This window comes from Lemur catta, chromosome 9 (assembly GCF_020740605.2).
Source record: "Lemur catta isolate mLemCat1 chromosome 9, mLemCat1.pri, whole genome shotgun sequence".
NCBI lineage: Eukaryota > Metazoa > Chordata > Mammalia > Primates > Lemuridae > Lemur > Lemur catta.
This window is the reverse complement of record NC_059136.1, coordinates 5,400,487-5,409,935: the sequence shown is the minus strand read 5'-3', so window position 1 is coordinate 5,409,935 and position 9,449 is coordinate 5,400,487.

The following is a 9,449-nucleotide window of genomic DNA, read 5'->3' as shown; positions in this document are numbered from 1 at the left end:
AGACCACAGCCAGGAGCAGCAGCTGCGAACATCAGCTGTGCAGGCTCGGCAGGCCCAGTCACTCCACGTCCAAGCTGAGGGGCGGGCTAGGGCAGGGAACCTTTGGGACGAGGTGAGTGCGGGGCACACAGCCCTCTGGAGTCATCTGTTCCCAAGGGCACATGAACTCCTTTAAGTGCTAATGATTTATTTATAAGTCTCTCCCCTGCCCACAGCACAGTGTGAGGCACCGAGCAGGAACTTGGGAGTGTTCTGGAAGGATGGAAGAAGGAATGAATAATATTCTTTGCGCACCTAGTGTGTGTTCCAGGCACCGTTCTAGGGCTGGGATATGGCAGTGAACAAAAGAGGCAACAATCCCTGTCCTTGTGGGGCTGGCACTCTCGGGGGGAGTGGGGGAGGCTGACAAAAAGTGAAAACAATGGATAGGTAGAGCATGGAGTATGTATGTGGCAGGGTGACAAACGCAGGGTCAGGGGGCGGAAAGTGGGAGAGAGGGTCAGGAGTACCAGGCACGTAGGGTGGCGAAGGAAGGCCACGCTGAGGGAGGGAGGGAGGGAGGGACAGTGGATTCCTCTGCCGTGCTCCTGCCCAGCCCGGCCCTGGCTTGGAGGTGGTGCCCCTCGTCCCACAGCAGTTTGTTGCTTCCACCCTTTTCTGAACACTGCAGGCAGCTGTCCCCTTCCTTGGCTGCCCTGGTCCTAGTGGTGGACCAAGCTCTCAGTTTCTGACCTGGAGTGGCCAGCAGTTTTATTTCTGGAGAAAAAATGGCTACTGTTCTGGAAGCCTAGGAAAAATGGCCCCTCCCGGAACATTTTGTCTGCGGCTCACATAAGGCCGGGCCAGCAGGCCACCCATGTCAGCAGAGGCCCAGAAGCTCTGCAGAGCACCTGTCCTTGTGGGGTGAAGGGGGATGGGACTGGGGGGCGCAGGGCTGACGGGATGGTGAGAGTGGAGATCTCTCTCCCCACCCTCCCCTCTCCGCAATCTCCAAGTCATGTGTCCCTTCGCTCACCCTTCCTAGGACTTCCATGGCCTGCAGTACGTGCTTCTGTATGTGTCTGTGGTCTTCTCCCTACTCTTGAATGTCAAGGGCAAGGGCACCCTAGGAGAGCCTAACTCGAGATCATTGCTCATTAATTTTTTTCCCCAATGAATGAATGGATGAATGAATGAATCCTTTCAATTTATTCCACTAATCAAAACATGTGCTGAGCATCCCCTGCATACCCAGCTCAGTATTAGGCCCAAACAGCTGTCCAAAGGTGCCCCAGGTTTGCACTATAGAAGAGGAGGAGCAAGTTTGCCCCCAGTGGCTGAAGCAGAAGGAGCACTCTCCTGTATAGTGAGGAGAGCTTGGTGGGCCCTGGGGTGATCAGGTGGGCTTCATGAAGAGGTGAACTTAGATCTAGGCTCTGCAGGGCGGGTAACAGGTAGACCTCCCTCCTCTGCTCTTTGGTTTTTCTTGTCTCATGCACCCCCACCAGATGATCCCAGGCCCCCTCCCCAGCCCCAGCCCGGGCTAGTACTTTAGCTGACAATCCACAGGCAGGAACTCTTGACTTGTCCTCGGAAACCAGGGTTCAAGAAACCTGCTGCTTGAGTCCACCGGGCCAGGCAGGGGTTTTCCTGAGGAATTAGCCACTTCCGCCTAAGATATGTGTACCTTGATGAGCAGGTATGACTAGTGGCTGGGCCAGGATGTTTCTCTCCCCAGCCAGGGAGAGGCAGGGTGTGGGAGCCACGCTGGCAGACGGGAGGGGGGATGTGGTCAGGGGGGATGTCATGGAAGACAAAAGGTGGTTCAGACTATTTTTCTTCAAGGCAAGGTGGGGTCTCCGTGCTCTGGTGTGGCTATCTTGGGGGGTGTGGTGCAGGGACGGTCACTGCTGTCACCCTTCCCTCTGCCCATCCCTGTTGGCAGAAGACCATCAGCACCCTTGGCATCTTTGGCCTTGGTCCCATAAGCAGCCTGAGGTGGCAAGAGCAGCAGGCAGGAGTCAGAAGTTCTTGGGATGGTCCCAGTTCCACAAATCTGGCCGGAACATGCCACCCCTCTGGGCCTGCTTCCTCTGTGTGTAAGTGGGCACTGCCACGCCTGCTGCCCAGCCCCCTGGTTTGCTGTGATGCTCAGACGAGACCATGCGACTATGCTTAGCACCTTGACCCAGAGGTGCAAAGGGGTCAGGGCTTGAGTCCCAGCCCTGCCACTTCAGGCAAGCTGCCTAATCTCTTGGGCCTCTGTTTCCCCATCCATACAATGAGGGTGACAGTAGTACCTAAGACGACCCTAATGTGTGTGATGCTTTTAACACAGAGCCCAGTAGTAGGTACTCGAGGAAGCAGTAGCTGTTATTATTTGCAACTAGAAATGCAGGGGACAGTTGTTTGTAAATTGAAAAGTGTCACAAATATAACTGGGGTTGCTTCCATGATGGTGGATAATGGCATTCCCCTCTGGTGCTCTCTGAAAAGTCAGCCCAGGAGCGAGGCCCATGCCCTTTCTGGAACAGTAGGGCTCAGGGTGGGGGTGAGGGGCCCTGGGCAGCAGCTCTGGCCACGCTCTCCCGTGCGGTCCCTCAAAGCCACGGACAGTGCTGCCTCCCACACTCCCAGGGAAACGTCCATGCAAGCGGCCTGTGGAGTGAGGGAAAAGGGTACAGGTCTCTCTGAAAAACTCTCTCCTCCGTGACAACTTACGGGATAACAAATAAGAACAGCAACAGTGGGAAACCAGACATGATGTGCTGCTCCCTGATGGCTACTCCGAGAAGGACACGGCATCCCAATGTGCTGTTCCTGCCAACAGTGCATTCCCTGAATTTCGCCATGCGGAAGCACAGACAACCCAGACTGAGGGGCATTCTGCAAAACAACTGGCCTGGATTCTTTACAAAATTGTTAGTGTCATGGGTGACAAAAAACAAGGAGGGAACTGTTCAAGGTTAAAGAGACATGACAAGGACCGAAAATGCTTTGGTTGCTCCTTGGTTGGCTCCCGGATCAAAGCAGAAAGCTACACAGAACGCTATTGGAACAAGCAGGGAAACGGAGTGAGCACGGTATGTCAGCTAATGGGATTTATCACATGAAGCTTTTTGAGGGTCAGCATTACACTGTGGTTATATAGGCGACTGCTCTTTTTCTTACGAGATGCCTGGTTTAGAGGTACAATGCCACGTGTCTCCAATACACACACACTCTTATACTGAGGGAGATGAAACCAAAGCGGTGAATCCAGGTGAAGGGTAGATGCTCGTTCATTGCATTATTCTTGCAACTTTTCTGTTGGTTGAAAAATCTGTAAAACAAAATGCTGGAAGAAAAGCCCTTATGGGGCTGTCAGCTGGAGTCTGTGATATCGACTAGGAAATATCTGACTTCCCAAGGCCTGGGGCAAAAGCCACAGAATCATAGACCCCAGGGGAGTCCTGCATACCTTCTGCCCAACTGCAGCTCAAACCCTGCTGGGCTCTCTGTGGTCCGTGTGGGTCCAGCACATCCCAGGGGCTTAGCACCTACCCCATGCTTGGCACCGTACGGGGCACCCAGACATCAGATGTAGCCTCTACTCTTTCCATGCACACGGCTCATGGGAATCTTCGCTCACTTCCTCCTGCTGGGGCAGGGTAGCATACATACATACACACAGCAGTCCAAAGACCTGCAGCAAAGCTCAGGTTCCAGGGGAAGGTGGAGGCAGAGATTAGCAACAGCAGCAGCCTCTGTGAACTGGGTGCTCTGAGGAGCCAAGCACAAAGCTAAGCCTTCTCTGGCCATCACTGTGTGTCCCCTTCACGACTCCTGGCCATGCAAGCAGGATTTTTTTTCCTCACAACTGGGAAACTCTGGCTCAGAAAGGTCAAATCACTTGCCTAAACCCACACAGCTAGTGGCAGAGTGGGAAAAGATCGTGATATGACCTAGGCATGAGGAGGTTAAACACGGACCGGGAGGAGCAGGGCAAGCCAGGCAGAAGGAACCATTTGAATGAGGACGTTGGGAAAGAAGCGTAGGGCAGGGTATCTCAGCTTCAGCGCTAGTGACACGTGGGGCCCGACAGTCTGCTGTGGGGGCTGCCCTGTGTGCCACTGTGTGTGGTAGTCAGCAGCACTAGCACCCCCAGTTGTGACACCTAAAAATGTCTCTAGACAGTGGCAAATGTCTCCCGGGGGTTAAAATCGCCCCAGCTGAGAAGCACTGAGGAACAGCAGCTACATTCTGCCCTGAGCCGAAGGGCAGCTCCTGGCACAGCCCTGCTCCTGGCAGGAGGGCTGTGCCTCTGCCCTGAGGGTGGGCAGGGGGACAGGGCCTGGCGTCAGCTCTGCACTCCTTCTGCAGTGTCCCCCTGCAGAGCAGGGCCAGCGGGTGCTGGCCTAGGCTCCCCCAACCATACTGTCGCACCCCCATTTCTGCCTTGGCTGCCATGATAGTTAATGTGTCAACTTGACTGGGCCACAGGGTGCCCAGATATTTAGTCAAGCATTACTCCTTGTGGGTGTGTCTATGAGGGTGTTTCTGGACGAGATCAACATGTGAATGGGTAGACGGAGTAAAGCAGACTGCCCTCCCTAATGCGGTGGGCCTCATCCAATCAGTTGAAGGCCTGAATAGAACAAAAAGTTTGACCCTGTCTCAAGTAAGAGGGAACTGCTTCTGCCCAGCTGCCTTCGAGCTGGCCTACCAGTGTTTCTCCTTCCTTCAGACTCAAACGAGAGCATTGGCTTCTCCTGGGTCTTCAGCCTGCCGGTATTCAGACCAGAACTACACCACTAGCTCTCCTGGGTCCCCAGCCGCACTGACTGCAGGTCTCAGCACTTGTCAGTCCCCATAATTGTGTGAGCCAACACCTTATAATATATCTCTCTCACATAAATACACATATATATGCACACATATGTATACACACATATACACACACATATATACAACACACATATAGATACATATATATGTATATATATGCAGTTGGCCCTTAAACAACCCATTTTAACTGCATAGAGCCACTTAATATGTGAATTTTTCAATAAAAGTTACACCCAGTGTGCCTGCCTCTCCTTCCGCCTCCTCCACTTCCGCCTTTGCCACCCTGAGACAATAAGACCAAGCCCACCTCTTCCTTATCCTCCTCAGCCTACTTAATCCGAAGATGATGAGGATGAAGACCTTTACAATAATCCACTTCCACTTAATGAATAGTAAATACATTTTCACTTCCTTATGATTTTCTTAATAACATTCTTTTCTCTAACTTACTTTATTGTAAGAATACAGTATATAATACACACAGCATACAAACTATGTGTTAATTGACTGTTTACATTATAGAAGGCTTCCAGTCAACAGTAGACTATTAGGAGTCAAGTTTTGGGGGAGTAAAAAGTTATATGAATATTTTTTTTCAATACAGAGTCTCACTCTGTTGCCCAGGCTGGAGTGCAGTGGTGTGATCACAGCTCACCGCAACCTCAAGCTCCTGGGCGCAAGTGATGCTCCCACTTCAGCCTCCAGAGTAGCTGGGACTACAAGTGTGCACCACCACACCCGGCTGAGTTTTGAAATTCTTTTTTTGTAGAGACAGGGTCTTGCTATTTTGCTCAGGCTGGTCTCGAACTCCTGTCCTCCAGCAATCCTCCTGCCTCGGCCTCCCAAAGTGCTAGGATATTAGCCGTGAGCTACTGTGCCCAGCCTAAAGTTATATGAATTTGTGACTGTGCAGTGGGTCAGTGTCCCTAATCCCTGCATTCTTCAAGGGTCAACTGTTTTTATATATGTGTGTGTATATGTACACACACATATAGATATAGATATGCTATTGTTTGAGTGTTTCCACCAAAATTCATGCTGAAATTTAGTTGCCACTGACAGTGTTGGGACATGTAGCCTTAAGAGGTGATTGGGTCATGAGGGCTGAGCCCTTGTGAGTGGATTAATGCGGTTGTCGTGGGAGTGAGTTGGTTCTAGCAAGTGAGAGTGAGTTCTTAACAAGAGCAGCTTATCATAAAAGTGAGCTCAGCTCGCCCTTGCAGTCTCTTCCACGCATGCGCGCTTGCCCTTTCACCTTCTGCCACGTTCTGACGAGGCACGAAAGCTTCATCAGATGCTCAAGCAGACCATCTTCCCAGCCCCAGAACCGTAAGACATAAACCTCTTTTTAAAATAAATTACCCCATCTGTGGCAACAGAAAACAGACTAAGACTATATACATAATACATATGTACACACATGTATATGCACACACATGTACAGTTATGTGCTGCATGACATTGTTTCAGTCAACGATGGACCACGTATATGACAGTGGTTCCATAAGATTCTAATACCATATTTTCACTGTGCCTTTTCTAGGTTTAGATACACAAATATTTAGCATTGTGTTGCGGTTGCCTGCGGTATTCGGTACAGTAACAGGCTGTACAGGTTTGTGGCCTAGAGCCACAGGCTGTACCACACAGCCTGGGTGTGTAGTAGGCTGTGTGTGAGGCCGGGTTTGTGAAGCACACTCTATGACGTTCACACAAGGACCACATCACCCAACAGAGCATTTCTCAGAATGTATCCCCATTGATGAGTGTCACACACACACACACACACACACACACACACACACACACACACACACGTACATCCTGCTGTCTGTTTCTCTGGAGAGCTGTAACAATACAACTGCTCTCCTTGGAAAGTACAGTAGGCTGCAGCCACGCTGGGCCGGGCAAGGGTGGCTGGAGGCAGGCCTGGCCCTGTTCATCACCTGCAGGCCGCGGCCAGTTCACCCCACTTGTGTGTAGAGACAAACACACCTGCTTGGAGGAGTCCTGATGGGTCCCTGCTGCCGCCTCAGGGCTCCAGGTAGGCCTGGAATTTCAGACTGTGAGCAGCAGAGGGAGGGATCCTGCACGGGGTTGTCCCCTCCACCCCCATGTGGGGTGTCCAGAGTTCTCTCTGCAGCCCAGACAGAGTTGCCGGTCTCCAGACTCTATTTTAAAAAGTCCCTGAGCCCCTGGACAGTCAGGTCTCTGGGAATTCATCATCTGCGAATAGAGCGCAGCCAGTATGCAGTGGCATGGCCAAACCAGCGTGCCCCTTGGCCACACACACCCTGGTGAAACCGCCCTTGCAAATTAATAAGGGGTGCGAATTAATAAGGTGAGAACTGTGGTAAGGGCCTAGCTAAAAATAATGATAATAATTAGCCACTGTCCCCGTTTGCTTCTCTGTAATTGCCACTCTGGAGCTACACAGCTGGTGGTCATAAAGATTCTCAGCTTTCTGCATAGACAATATCACTTTTTTGAAATCCAGGGGTAGTTTCTGAGCTATCTTCCAGGCCCCCCATCCCAGTGGAATGGCTGACCCACCCAGACCAGTGGCCCATACCCAACTGGTCTTGTGACCCCCACCCAAGAACCTGGTCATCAAAGAAGACAACTTCTACACCCCTAAGGTTCCACCCTGAAACCAGCCAATTAGCAGATTCAATTGCCTACAGCAAACAGTCTTTAAAAACCCTGCCTCCCAAATTCTTGGGGAGGCAGATTTGAGAAATGTTTCCCGTCTCCTTGCCTAGTGCTATGTAGAATAAGCTCTTTCTCTGCTGTAAACCCTGCTGTCTCAGCACATTGGCTTCCTCTTGGGCAGTGGACAAATGAACCTGGTTGGGCAGCAACATTGGCCTCCCCCAAACCAGCCGCTGAAGGGTTCGTACCCTCCCATTAGGGACTCAGGAACCCTCCTCATCTCCTCTTTCTCGCTCCATGGTTCAACTCACTACACCATCAATGCAGTCATTACAAACCTAGCACAGCCAGGTCGTGAACTAGGTGCGGCCCTCATCATGCTCCTGAGCTGGCAGGGGAGAGAGAGATACCCAAACACCAAGGACTGATACAGCGTGACAGGTGTGAAGACAGAGGCCTACACAGTGTCCCCTGGGGAGCCATGGAGGTAGGGAGAGGTTGCTCTACCTGTTGAGGAGTCTCAGAGGCAGCTTGTAAACTGCATCTTGAAGGAGGAGCAGAAAATCATATGGGAGGACAAATGGGAAGAGAAATTCAGGAAGAGGGACAAGCAGGTGCAAAGGCCCAGAGGTTGTCCATAGGATGTGCAAAGACTCTATTAGAACTTGTATTTATACTCATTTTTAGTCTCATATTATTACATTTTCTGTTTTATAGATGTTTAATAATGCATATAACATATTAACACAGTGATATATGTATATGGTTTATTTTTTAATACACACATTCTGGGGTGCACACCTCCATAGTTTTTACTGATGCATGGTCAAAAATGTTGCCAAGGCTGGTTTGGGACATGCCGTGTTTGAGGGGCCCGTGGATGTCCAGGAGGTAATGTCTAGGCTTGGGGCATTAGGCTCAGCTCTTCTGATTTAATTGGCCCAGGGAGGAGCTGGTGGGAGAACAAACTGGTAAAAGCCAAACATACTCCACCCTAATGCCCAGCTATTCCACTCCTAGGCTTTTATCCAGGACGTGGTGGTAGCTGTACTTTACAGGCAGTAAGGGGGTATGTTGTTGTAGAGAATTTAATACAGTAATAAAAATAATCGAAAGTCAATCATTCTTTTATTATCTATTGCTGCAGAACAAATCACCCCAAAATATAGTGGCTTAAAATAGCAATAATTTTTTTAATCTTCCGTAATTTTTGTGGATTTGTAAGTGTCTTGTCTGGGCAGCTCTTGCTTGAAATCTCTCACGCAGTTGCAGTCATATGTCATCTGAAGGCTTGATTGTGCCTGGAGGTCCATTTCTAGGGTGACTCACTCACATGGCTGCAAAGTTGATGCTGGCTATTGGCCAGGGGGCTCAGGTCCTGTACATATGGACCTGTCCATGGAGCTGCTTGGATGTCCTCATGGCTTTCCCCAGAATGAGTCATTTAGGAGAGCAAGGTGGAAACTACAATGCCTCTTAATACTTCACCTTGGAAGTTACCTGTTGGTCACACAGTCCAGCCCGATTCAACACGAGAGGCGACGCATTGGGGTGTGAATACTGGGAAGCAAGAGTGTGGGGTTGTGGGGAAGGGGTCTTGTGGAGGCTGGCTCCACGGATGCTGTCTATTCTCAGCCGCTACCAGCGAGCCTGGCACACAGCAGGGACTCTGTGAGCGCTTGCTGGATTAGCAAGCAGTAGAATAGGAGGACGGGGCTTGTGGAGTGGCTCTCCCCTGGGGAGCACTACAGCAGGGCGTGCTCGCAAGAAAGAAAGGACCCACGGACTCCTGCTGGCCCTGCTGCCTGGGTTGTGGGTTGTGGGGGTGAGGGAGCTGGGGCACAGGCTGCCTTCTACCTCCAAGGACAGAGCTGTGGCCCTGAGAGGGATCTCAGCTTGCTCTGCCCCTGGGATTGACAGCTAGTTAAAGACCAGAGGAGTGCCCCATGGTGTCCCCATGTCACCTCTCTGGGATGAACTCATATTAGCAT